This window comes from Pyxicephalus adspersus, chromosome 9, assembly GCF_032062135.1.
Source record: "Pyxicephalus adspersus chromosome 9, UCB_Pads_2.0, whole genome shotgun sequence".
Taxonomy (NCBI): Eukaryota; Metazoa; Chordata; class Amphibia; order Anura; family Pyxicephalidae; genus Pyxicephalus; species Pyxicephalus adspersus.
In genome coordinates, this window is record NC_092866.1 from 47746207 (window position 1) to 47760170 (window position 13964).

The 13964-nt window shown below is 39.5% G+C and overlaps 1 protein-coding gene across 3 annotated transcripts in view; it reads left to right on the forward strand.

Moving 5' to 3' along the window:
* The first annotated feature begins 4122 nt into the window (after nt 1-4122).
* Nucleotides 4123-13964, forward strand: part of BBOX1 (gamma-butyrobetaine hydroxylase 1) — a 64823-nt gene continuing 54981 nt past the window's right edge. Inside the window, exon 1 of one of the 3 annotated variants that reach the window (XM_072421829.1) lies at nt 4123-4249. The gene's annotated coding sequence lies outside the window, so the exon portion shown is untranslated. Of the gene's footprint in view, nt 4250-13436; nt 13632-13964 lie in introns of those variants that run through there. The other 2 variants (XM_072421828.1, XM_072421827.1) reach the window with 2 other exon arrangements.

Genomic DNA, 13964 nt, shown 5'->3' on the forward strand with positions numbered 1-13964 from the left:
AGCATTTTGATCATTGTACCATATTTACTGTACATAAATAGCAATCAGAAGTTTAATTCACTTCTGGCAATCAGAACCTAATCATAGTGCCATATGTAGAAGTAGTATATGTGGCCCATTCACTTCTAATTTAGTCTCAGTACTTTCAAATGTGCTTATTACTGCAGTCCAAACACCACTGATCCACCTTTGATAGAGATAGCCATCCTAAAAAGTTGCAATCCCCACAGGTCCCTGTGGCATTTTTAATAGTATGATATTGGAGATCATTTCTAAAAAAAAGCCAATTAGGTTGTTCTGTGGTGCCAACTGACACTTTTATGATTTAGGGCATTAAAAGAGTGGTATTATTTTACAACAAAATGGCACTTTTTTGGTAATCTGATGGGTTCCCCCTCTGTCTTCATGGTGCCTTGATTTTGGTCAAGTCAAGAAGTCAAGTTAAAAAGTATGAGTCTGTCAGTTTTAAACTTTTTTCCCTGGCAGTGGCCCATGAGTGGCCTATTGCCATGAAACGACTACCAAGTATCAGACATTCTGGGTAACTCTTTGTTCAGTCACCTTCATAAAACATATTAGAAAGTGCATTCTGTAAAAGCATAATATGCTCCCTGGTTTAATTCAATGATGTCATGTGTAGTCAAGTGTTAGACTTGTTTTAGATTAAATCAATGTGCCAAGGTCAGACAGTTAAGAGATTCATTTCCTCTAGATGTTATAAGGGCTACATTTTAATTTGACAGATTACATATTGCATTTTAGGTTTGAATGCCTTTGTCTCTCTAAGGAAATGAGTGCAAAGGTTATACTTAGGCAAACATAAAACAGGACTTTTTTTCACAAGTTAAAAAAGTATCTTGGATATGAATCATCTTAGTTTCTGCTGCTCTAGGCAGCCAATCCAAGTTCTCACTTTAACCAAAAAAAAGAAAGGCACAAAAATGTCTTCTCTTGGACTCTTTCATATTGTACTATACATTGCATTGTATCTTAGTTTATATCCCTTTTATAGTTATACACTTTTAGGAAATGTGTAGATTGAGGGTGGGGCATTTGGTGGAAGGTCTAACACTTTTGGGGTCCCTGCATACTTTTTAGAAGTCTTCAGTTTACTTAGGTTTGCAGTGTCGTATAAGGAGTTCTATAGACCTTAAATATTGATAAAATTGATGACATAGTGGTTTAGTGACTAGCAGTATAACCTTGCCTCACTGGGTTGAGTCTTAGCCAATGAAACAATATTTGCATTGAGTTTGTATGTTTTCCCTTTGTTTTCTATTGGCACACCAGATTTCTCCTACATTTACAACAGGAAGATGTATCCTAAAGTCCTGTCCTGTGGATAAAAAGAAATGAGGAAAATGCAAAATCTCAAACCCGGGAATAAGTGTTTTCACTACAAGATTTTTCTTCTATAGCTGATTTGGTAACGTCTCAAATTTTAAACATACATTAAAGCCTTCTTACTTAGGGTCTAATGGGCTCCACAGGAACAAAGGGATTAAAACTGTTACATGTAATTTACAGGCAACTCAGGATGCCAACCTTTGTTTTCTCTTTTTATCAATTTTTTTCAGCCTGGTCACTTTTTTCAGCATTAATAGTGGGAGTTAGTTGGGGGCCATGTGAAAACCTCACATGTCATGCAATCCTGTTTTCCACCGGAGATTAACATAACTTTGCAGGAATAATAGTTTTTTTGCACTTAACAAATCCTAGGATAGAACAGCCCTTTTTTTTTTTTAAAAGTAGGGGAAGCTTTAAAATAATTTCAGGGTCTTCATGGAACTCCTGGTTTAATTACTATATACCCAGCCCACCGTACATTAGGGGAAGAATCCCTCCTACATAGCTGGCCAATGGAATGAATGTCATCCCTCCAGATAGGCAAAAAGATCAATGGTGTAAGTTATTCTGATCCAGGAAACACAATTTGTTTATGGCTCAAAGAACCCCCAGTGACCTCTGGAGGAACCCTGGTTGACAAACGCTGGGTTACAGTGTAGGGTTTAAAGTGTAGAAGACTCTTATGTGCCATTTACCATAAATGTATGCAATGGGAGTCCAGAGGAACTACTAAGAATCAGATGACTTGGCCCTTGACATTTGTTAGGGAGCACCCAGTGTATTAATAATTAGGCTTAGAGGACCTATAACTGGGGTACCAGAAACTTCTTGTGCAGTAACATATGGAGATCCTAAACTTATATTAAGATTGATGTCATTGCAAGTTCAGATTGACTATGCATTGTACTTGTTATGTCATCTTAATAAAGGTTGAAAGCAAACTTCTGGGCAAACTAAGATTGCAGTATTGTGCGAAGATGGTCAGTTTTTATTGGTTTATTTGAAATAGCTATAAAAATGGAAAATTTAAAGTAAAATATGTTTTTTCTTAGTTGTTTTGGCTATTTTATAGAACACTCTTTAAATGTCACAGATAAACCATCATACAATATCCAGACATTATCATTGCCTAAAAGTATTGTGTCATAGATAATGGATTGGTTGGCTTGGTGACTTTGTAAGTTGTTTAAATAATAAACATGTAATGATCTGGGTAAGTGCCTCTCTGATGTGTGGACAGCTGAGGATTCTCACTCTACAAGTGATTTAATGGAACATGATGGAGATGTCATTCTTAATATATACCACATACTTTTCAAAGATCCCAGATTGCTAAATCATGGGCAGGCTAAGGCACGCATTGTTGTTCAGCAAAAGTACCCGTGCATTATGTAACATTGTGCTTTCTAATTCATGCATGGACATAATACCAAATTTCAGCTAAAAAATCTTTAGGAACTAAAACAAACTACAAATCGTAAATTACTTATAAAAGCTGATATTTTAAGCTATCAGTTTATATTTGTAGCTACTTATATTTGAAAATCCTGTTAAAATAGCTCTGACCTCCTATTCCTAACATCATGGTTAAAATATTGTAAATAGTTGATCATATTCTGGCGAATCTTACAGATATATGCCCAACTTTAGTTCAAGTCCTATCCATAGCCATTGCTTTTTGATAAATTGTATGAAGATTAGTGAAGAATTTTTGTCCTAGGTCACAAGTATGTAAATCAGGATCCATTGACAGTGCACACGTTCTGGCTAGGTCATGTTTATCCTTATCGTTCTGGCATAGTTATCTATCTACACTGCAAGCCATTTATAACTCTACTACTGTGTGCAGCACTGCATAGTGGTAAAATGTTTACAGAAGGAAATTGTAGAGGAATGTTGTACCTTCATTGTTTAATCTCAGGATGGAGCGGTCCTTGTCCAAGACACTTTGCTTAGCCGCAGTGTAGTCTACAAGAATCTGGATATGGCATCTACCAGGAACACCCGGATCACTAGACTAGATGCACAGACCTGCAAATTCTATGTTAAGTAAAAGTTTCATTTGAGGAACAATTTATTTTAACTGTGAAAGATTATCCCTGGAGAAGGGGATGGAAGGGCTACATGACTAAGGTAGGGATAGGCACAAAAAGGTTAGGAAAATATTAGGGGCTGATAAAGAAAATGAAATTCTTACATGAATGGTTGCTGGGTGGGAGGAACGGCAAGGAGAGAACATTCTGGAAAAGCTTGCTGGAGGTTTAAAATGCCCATCCATCTTTATGTACTTATGTTATGTACTTTATGTTATTTGTTCTTCTTGTCATGGCACCTCGGTGGTTTGGGGAGCTTTTTTTGGGGCTTGGTATTTGGGATTACGGGCAAAGCGTGCTCCTTTTTAGCAGGTTATGGTGTGCTTTGCCTAGGTCTCAGCCCCTTGATAGAGATCTTAAAAAAGTCTTTGAGTTGGTGGGGGTTCATCTGGGGACAGGGGGGTTCATCTGGGGACAGGGGTGGTTCTAAGCTATGTGTTATGGTTAGTGGACACCTAAAGATCCTCTTTTGTTAATACTAGTTGTTTATGTTATGTTATTTATGGATTGTTAGTTTAATTAAAGGCTGCTGTGGCCAATGGAAATCCCATGTTAAGCAGTAAGTGATTTTTCTGGAAAATCAAGAGACAGACTTTAATCTGTATGACAAGAGTGTTTTATGTGTTACAAAGGTAAAGGTGAAGCCCTGACGAATGTTTCTTGGCCTTAGGCCCATTTGTTCTTTCAGTATGGGAGCAGTGGTCAATAAAGGGTGAGAGATCATTTATCTGTCTTTGTCTCGGTGATATCCATGTTCTGTTAGGAGTAGAAGAGAAAGACACAGCAACAAAGAGGTTGTTCTATAAGTGGTAAGATCAAAGGTGTTATGTAAAAGACAAATTGGTGATGGTAATAGGTTCTGGACACCATTCAACCTGGAAGACAATCAATGGAGAAGACGAATATAGAGGGCAGAATTGACCCATGGCAAGGCTGAGCAAAATTTTGGATAATTATTTTTTTTTTTTTTTACATGGGATAGAAAAGGCATTAAAAAGCATTATTTTGCTTTATATGTAATTAATCATTCCTTTTCACTATGTTAAAACAATATTAATATTTTTTACAGTCCTCAAACTATAACTTGTTTTTCACTTTGTGAACAACTGTCGTCCAAGCAGTGTCATTGTTGGCTGAGGGTTTTGGCTATTTTGAAGGAAAATGTAATATTTTTTGAAGAGACTGTATTTGTCTGCTCCTGGTGTTTGGCCTTTCTTCAGAAATTGATCTAAATACAAATAACAATGGAAATAGCAAGTTCTTATTCTAGAGACAGTTTTGATTTAGCAATTTAACTCATCTGTCACATGGGAATGCAAAGCAAATGCTCATAAAATTGATTTTACATTTTGACACCAGTGCTGTATTTAGGTGGAAGTCACAATGCTGGAAACAACACTTTAAATATAGCCCCATTACTTTTTTTGTAGGTCCGATCTAACTAAAAACATAAACGATGGGATATGCACTGATTATAATATAATAAAATATATTATTGTACTCATAATATTTGTTTGGGACTTAAAGCAATTGAGGGCTTTGCAATTGTCTACCCATGTTTATGGTATGTAGGGTTTATTAAGATCCTATTTTTATGACTGCCATATTTAATGTATCATTAGGACTGAAATCCCATTCTTCTCAATGGAAAAGGAAGAACTTAACGGCTTAGGGAGCAGGTGTCCAACTGAAAGATATAATAACTTAGTGGGGCACCTAGTTAATTTAGAATCAATTTTGGATGTATTTAAATCTCACCTCTGAAAGCCCCATCACCACCTTTATATTAAATATATAATGTGTATACCTACTGTGGTTTGGTGGGGAAAGTCCTGGATGGTGTTTATGTAGTGCCCAGGCTAAATTAATTTCACATGAAGGTATTTTGAAGTATTGGCTAGACCAGGCATGGGCAAACTACGGCCTGCGGTCTGTCTACAGCCCAATAAGGTTGTTAATCTGGCCCTTTGGGTGGTCCGTGGCTATGGCCAGGGCCACCCCGAGCAGGGTCAGGAGAAGGAACCTGCTAGAGGGGGGTGCACCGGCCAGAGACGTGGAACATGTCCCCCGTTTGTATCCTGGGTCGTGGAGGTGGGCTGCACACAACCCACCCACTCTCCCATCGCAGGCTCAGATCTATCCAGAGCTAGACATGTGGCTTTCATGAAAATTTGATATTAGGGTCTTGGAGCCATCCAAGGCAGAGTTAGGTGATATCCTTGGCCACCTCTTCCTTGTCTGAGTCTTCACCAGAACTATTTAGGTGTTGAGCTACAGACTAAAGGGCACTCACTGACTTCCCAAAGCTAGATGCCTCAATCCTGTTGTTAAGAGCTATCCCTGTCTCCAGTTCAGTCATGTGATGTAATTAGTCTTGCCATTCTCCTCTTAATCAAGACATAAACCAAGTTCTAAGTTTTTAAATAATTTATTGAAATGATTGCTCCCTGCAACCTTTTCCTGTAAGGCTAGGGTGGAATTTTGGGAAATGATTTGGATCTGCTTGGTGTTGATCAGCAGTCAATGGTTTGCAGACTGGTGAGTCTGCAGAGGAATGGACAGCAAACAAAGTGAGTATTGGATTAGGGTCAGCTTTTAGATTTACCTAATGCAGGACTCACTGTTTAAAATTATTCCAACTTAGTTCAACTTAGATTTTTTTTTTTTTTTTTTTAATAGAGTGATGAAGGGTCAAATCTTCTATCAGGTTTTTATTAGCTAGACCCTATTGTGATGATTTTCATCAGTTCCCTGACCATTAAAGTGGAACTAAACCCGCTCGACTTACCTATCCCTGTTTCAAAGTAGAGTTCCTGCCATCTTCCTTCTTTTCTTTTCCCTCCCTACATTTTTCTGCCATCTTGATTGACTGTGCTGGGGTGACATAATGCATGCAAGGGAAGCTGGGATTGTGGGATTTCCTGGCAAACACCGCTAAGCTGCAAATTCTTGGCTAAGTAAAATTTGGCAGCTGGGCAGTAATCAGACAGGTATTGCAGAAGGGACATCTCCTGTCCCTTTCTACAATAACCACCTACCTAATCATTTGTTTTTCAAAATAGGACTTTAGTCTCACTTTATTACCGTAAAGAAAAAGATAGTCAATAGGACAAGGAAGACAAAGACAGCAGAACAAAAGGTTAATCGGCACAAAAGGAGAAGGACCGTAATAAAAATACAAGGTTTAAGCTATACTTATAACATACTATACTCAAAAATCAGTAATAAATCTCTAGTTACTTGACTTGTGTTGACATAGATGGCATGTTAATACTTTCTAAGTACAGATATTACTTTCCTATATATCTTGACACTATGTACACAATCACGAAGGACCACACCTGAAGAGTTTTACAGACAGCAAGGCAGACATACAGAGCATGATGTGTCTATCACCACCCTGTTAAATTCACAATTCTAGAGGCAAAAAAAATCTGACATAGCTTAGCTTAGCATGGTGATGTTAACAGAAGGCGCTTCAAAGGCACTCAGTGTTAGACGTACAGAGGTCTTTGAATCAATCTCTGCAGCAATGTTTGATCTTCTGCTTTGGTTACTGATTTCTCCCACCATCAACCTGTTAATGAACTTATTAAAAATAAATCTTGAAAATTCTGAAAACAGTCTGTGATAATGCCTACGTGAGATGCTGAGCCTTTGCTGATTGAATAAGCTGTAATTCAATGAGTCATAGGGATGGGCCAGGGATGGTCAGGTCAATGAAGGAAAGGGTTAGATGCCACATGGATGTAACGTAGTCACCATGTGCCCAGAGTGTGACCCTGACCCTGTGACACCCCTACACAACACAATGCTGTGTAACCTATAGTCAGTGGTGCTGATAAAGTATAAAATATACCTATATATAAACATGACAATGTTACCAAGCATCTTGGAATAACTTTTATGGCTGTACAGTGATTTTGTTCTGAAACTTTTCTCTATACATACCACATCTTGTGCTGACAAACCTGAGGCAGCTGTGTCCAAAGTAACTTATTCCCTACAAGATATCTTCAGCTTTCTGTTTATCTGAAGGAGCTCTTGATTTATTGAGTATTGATGCAGTAAATCAAGAGGTTATGACATTGACATCAGCACCACTTTCTGCGTCATCATCGACCATTCAACACAAGAAGAAAACTAACAAGTAAAAGAACCCAGCTAGTCACATTACTGCATAGAAAAAAAAAGAATAACAAACATGCTAAGAGAAGAATGAGCACAAAGTTGGGGTTTACTCTACCTGTATATCTAAAGCATGTTCTGTGATCTGTGTAAGCAGCCAACTTAGTAGTCTGGGCTTTTGCTTTCCTATGTCCATTTCCTCTTAGAATCAAGCTCCTGTGCTTTGCCTTCAAATCTCTTCACAGTTTGTCTACTTACCTTTCTGACCTAATAAAAAAATATACCCCTAGCAGCTCTCTCCTGCGATGACCTACTAATGACTTCCTAACTCATAACTTCATCACATGCACAGTTCCAAGACTTAAAAGAGCTACCGACTCTCTGGAATAGTCTTCTTCGTCCTATTCAGCTTGTTCCTACATTCTACTCATTTAAAAGAGCATTCAAAACCCATCCTTTCAAACTTTACCCATCTTTTTATGTCTCCTAAACCCTCACTACTTCCCACCACTACATATCTCCCCCTGACCTCTTAAATTGTAGGATCTTTCTGGCAGGGTCTTCTTCTCATCCCGTGTTACTGTCTGTATTTGTCTGTCACTTGCAAACTCTATTTAATGTACAGTGCTACATAATATGTTTTTTCTTTATAAACACTGTTTATTATTATTAATGATACATCAGAACCACCAACAAGAATAACATTCAGTGGTACAGTACTCAAAATTCTCTGAGGATAAGATCCCACAGCCCAGATAAAGAACTATGAGGCTTTAGGTGCACGAGTGCCTTGGCACCTTCACATATCACCATGTGCTCCGGTAGATAAAAGTACACTTTTCAGAAAAAACACCAAGCAGATGCAGATGTGAACGTGCATACTTTTACAACAATAGCCAAGAGCTCAAAACTGAACACCCTTTCAGAAACCTTGCAATATCTGTATCACCATGTTGCTTCTATAAGTACACTCTCCCTACACATGTAAATTGTTCCAGCCTATAATCTTTTGGAAAATAAAACTAAAAAGTGTTTATTAAAATGCAAACTTTTTTTAAGTAATTATTGTAATTACCAGAGCATGAATTTTGCAGGAGGATGCAAGAACATTGATCTGCACATGTTGTAAGCAGTGATGTCTATGGTCAAAGTGTACTAGGTGAACAGTCATTCCCATCATGTGGTTACTACTAGGTGAAAGGTGTTTTAGCTCTGCATTCAAAGCATGAGATTAGGTAACTATTTAGATTTGATATAATCCAGCTATTTAATACCGTGTATAAATTTCACAATATCCTTTCATTGTAAGAATAATGATTAGTGTGCCAGTATCCCAGTAGTCAAATTGAAGGTTTACATCTTTAAGTCTGATAAGAAACTAATGGTGCAGGCGGCAGGTTGCAAACCTTATTATATGGTCATATTTTGTTACTTTATCTGATGTGGTTTTTTTGTTCCTTTGCTAAGGTTCATGCTAATGTCATTATCTTTCTGGGACCCCTGGATCACTTATTGATATCAGTTAGTGGACAGTGTAAGGTGCAAATTGGAAGCGTTGTTAATGTAGAATTATTTGTAGATACCAGGTTTCCCTAGACTGTTGCTACACAGAATGAGACCTTTGGCAAATATTAGGGGTAGGGCCCATATGAAAATAAAGGGGTCTGTAACATACCTTGTAGGTGCCTGAAACAGTAGACAAAGTCTCTTTTGCCAAACTTGCCCCAGTGACCCTGACGTTAGAGACAATGGGCACCAGGACGGCACGAGTGTTGGTAAAGAAGGTTCAGAAGTGCAGAGTAGAGGCTGGACTAGTAATAGGTAAGGGATGGCAATGTGCTAGCAGGTGCAGTGTAGGAATGCAATGTGAATCCAGGAACAAGCCAAAGTTATGAATGGTTAGACAGAGTGCAAACAAGGTAACATGAGGTTCATCCAAAGAGCAAGGTCAAAGTACAATATGAGTCACCACAAGTGATCCAGGAACACAGTCAGGTGCATACAAGGCTAAAGGCATGGGACTCATTTTTAATTGGGTGTCTGGAATCAGCTGGGGAACATCTGGGGAACATGTGGGCGCATGCATGCAAACATCTGCGCACCATATGTGCATGTTTGGACACATACAAGTATAAGCATGCTCCTGCTCAGATGTTTTCTTTCAGGTGCCTGAGCATGCACCTGAACCAATTTGCATGTCCTTTATTTACAGGACCCTTCATAATAAATAAATAGTAGTCTGAAGGTTAAGTGCAAAATAACACTGTCACAGCTCCTCAGGGCAGGGTGGTGGATCCTCTGTGTCACCAGCCCAGTAGGTAGAGACGTGAACCTCCAGAGCCTCTAGAGGTGAGGATGTTGTACTGCAAGCTGCTGCCAGGTTGCGGCCCCCGTGCCTGCCAAGGCAAGTGACTGCTCACTAGCAGGAACAAAGCATGGTGCTGTAGTGAGAGCCAGAGAATGGTCAGACATGCCGAAGGTCAGGGCAGACAGCGAAAAGGACTTCTTTGTCCAGGCAACTTCCTGCTGCCAGCCACTTCCTTTTAAAGGGAATGTCATGTGATGATTGAGTCATGTGAGCCGCAGACTCCTAACCCACCAGTAGATGGAGTGCGTCAGCGGAACACTCTAGTCCTCTGAGGTAAAGGTGCAGCTGATTGGGAGTCACATGACCTGGACCAGGCAGTGAGCAGAGACTTAGATCCTGAAGCAGAGTTGGTACTGGCAGCAGGGGAGTGCAGGGTGAGTGAGCCCGAAGGAGGCACAGATCGCCTGGACTTGCTGGGATCTGTGACAAACACATTTTATTGGATATATATTACATTTTAATAGCGCTGTATATGTCCACTTAAGAAGAGCGGCCAGTAAAGAGGAATGAGGAGCAGGACTTGGTTTTGAAAGAGAGACATTGGGCCTGATTTCATAAAGCTCTCCAAGGCTAGAGAGAATACACTCATCAATGAAGCTTGGTGATTCAGCAAACCTGGAATGAATTTCCTAAAAGTAATTTGCTAGTTGTAAACAATTGTTTCCAATCCTGGACCAGATCCATTCCAGGTTTGCTGGATTACCCTGATTCTCTGATGCAAGTGTACCTTCTCCGGCCTTGGAGAGCTTTCATAAAATCAGGGCCCGTGCATCCAAATTGAGGACAGTTGGGAAGTATGCCATAACACATGCAAAACATGCTCAAAACAAAAAACAAGAAAATGCACTGAAAATGTACAATAAATAAATAAATAAAAATGCTTGCATATTGAAGCCATCTAAATGGCTTTTATCCTCTGCTACACTGCCAATAGAAAAATAAGGATTTTGTGAAGAAAGTAGTAACATACCTAAACAAAGCTGATTTCTCTTCTTATTGGGCATGTAGAGTAAGTTGATTTACAATAAAAACTTCTGTAACTACTTGCTAAGGACCCTCATGACCCTCCTGCTCTTACCCTAAACACACACATCTATATATATATAACCACAAAATATGGTAATGGCTTCATCACTCACAAGATTCATTGACTAAAACCACTGAGGTTTTACCAATCTGCATAAAAACCAGGATTGTGCGTAATTTAACTCATCAACCTACAAATGTAGCGCTCCATTAAACTGTTTACAAAGGGTGAACTGTGAATACCACAATATGGTTACTGTTAGACTTTCAGGCTTCTGTTTCCAATGCAGAACACAGACATTAATATGAAATTTGTTTTTATAAGTAATTCCCTTTTTCTTTCCATTGCCTGGCTAAACAGTTTGAACTTTGACCTTTAGGAAAAAAAAATCCTTAACACAATGAGTTAGTAGACAGAAAGTGCTGAAGACTGTAACAATACACACCATTGACCATTGATGGTAAAAGTATTACACATATACATATACATAGTACATATACACTTGCTTATACAGAGATATGGTTAATCTGATACGAAACACTTTAAAATTACGGCTTAATTTACACTAATATGTACAAGACTATAACATGTATTTTAATGTTTTTCCATGTTTTTCATATCTGCAATATTTATTAATAAATACCTCACAACCCTGCCACAAATGCCTTCGTTCAGGCTTTGTTGTCTCCCATTTTGTGTTGTCACATGTACATGGTATCTGAAAGAGACTAGAGAGGATGTACTGAGACACAAACAAATGAAGATGGCAAAATTGTATATACTCTAGTATAAACCTTTTTTCCTATTCTAAAATCCCACCAAAAATAAAATTTCCGGGTATACTAGACTTAAAACTATTGCAGACAGCTTTTTGCCACTTCTGTTTCCTGTGACCGCAGCTGTTGTCATTCTCCTCTTCTTTCTTCCCCTTCCCGCTTAGTATAGTGGTGCAGGCTGATGAAGAGACCAAAAACCCGACTCTCACCTGCCCTTTCGTGGTGACCTCACTACTATGTCAGAGTTTGATGAGAAAAAGGTGAAGATTTTGATATGGAGAGGGTAAACAAGTGAGGGGGTTCTTTTTGGACTTAAAGTGGAAGCTAATATTTAAACAATTGCGCCAAGCAAGGTTTTTTATTACATAAAGAACAGGCTATGTCCTTTACGCAACAGAGTAAACGTACCTGCCTGGTCTCTGATAAAACTCATATGTCTTTGCTCCAGAGTGGGCGCCACTATCCCAGCCTTCTCCAGTGTGGGCGCCACTATCCCAGCCTTCTCCAGAGTGGGCACCACTATCCCAGCCTTCTCCAGTGTGGGCGCCACTATCCCAGCCTTCCCCAGAGTGAGCACCACTATCCCAGTTTCTCCAGAGTGGGTGCCACTATTCCAGCCTTCTCCAGAGTGGGTTCTACTATCCCAGCCTTCTCCAGAGTAGGCGCCACTATCCCAGCAGCCTTGTTCAGAGTGGGCGCCACTATCCCAGCCTTGTCCAGAGTGGGCACCACTATCCCAGTTTCTCATGACTTGGCGCCACTATCCCAGCCTTGTCCAGAGTGAGCACCACTATCCCAGCCTTCTCCAGTGTGGGTGCCACTATCCCAGCCTTCTCCAGTGTGGGCGCCACTATCCCAGCCTTCTCCAGAGTGGGCACCACTATCCCAGTTTCTCCATACTTGGCGCCACTATCCCAGCCTTGTCCAGAGTGAGTGCCATTATGCCAGCCTTCTCTAGAGTGATCGCCATTATCCCAGCTTTTTCCAGAGTGGGCGCCACTATGCCAGTCTTATCCAGAGTGGGCACCGCTATCCCAGCCTTGTCCAGAGAGGGTGCCACTATCCCAGCCTTCTTTCTTTTTTGGACATCTTTATTGACAAGGCCGGAATGATGCAAATCCTGCATATCCACGTGGGATTTAATTAATTCCTGCCATCCAGGGTCAGGATACTCAAAAAGACTAGGGAGGGTGGAATAGTGGGTTTCAAATAATTTGACCTTGCAATTTAAAGCGTCTCTGTCACTGAAAAAGGGTTAAAAATAAATAGTCCCTTGTACATGTGCTGCTGTTCATTATAAAGAAGACTGCAAACTTACTTTATTGCAGAAAAGACATAGCCTGTTCTTTCTGCTCACAATTGTTTAATTTTTTCACGCTAGTTTTGCTTTAATTTAAAGATATCATCAGTATAAAGTTAGTGTTTTAATTTTTAATTTTTTGTATGGACTATGCAGAGATTATTAATATTAATCCCTTTGAAGCAGAAACATCTCTATGATATGTCCTCCAAAAGAGGGGCAGATGAAAGTTATGCACTGCCCAATATAAATATAAAAATAAAATCTTTTTTTCAAGGCTTTAACTGATCACATGCATGCATAAAGCTTTTGTTTTGCTTGTGGCAGGCCCATGCTAAGTAGCTGCACAGGCTGTAGGTGTCACATTCCCATTTACACAGGGCTGGGGCTTTGTTGGCGGAGACCCAATGACAGGGTTAGATTAAATCTGCCAGCAAGAACAAGCATGACAGGAAGGGAGAAACTGGGAGAAAGGCTAAAGACAACACAAGGTATTGCTTGGGGGTCCAGCTGACTGCTGCAGTGCATACAACAGATTGACATTCAGGAGACTGTAAGGCTGAAAAGATACAGAATCACTGGAAATGAGAAGGTACCACATCCAGATTACATTTCCAGTTCTACAAAATGCAGCTCAGATCATAGTACAAGCTGTGTTTTAGCTGCTGGGGGATGGGAGTTCCTGCAAAGTGAATAGACCAGGAGGTTTGTAACACGGCCCATTGTATTTCTCTGGGAAGGACAGTTGTTCATTCCGTGCATACTTTACAACGGTTTGTTTAACTGAACCAACTAAAAAATCACCAGGCGTTAAATTACAATGAATAAGGGTGATGTAAACATTGTCTAATTTTCAGATTTTTATTTTTTTTAAAGTGGTCTTTTCACTTAGAGATTACGTGAGCTGCCATTATATTATTATATA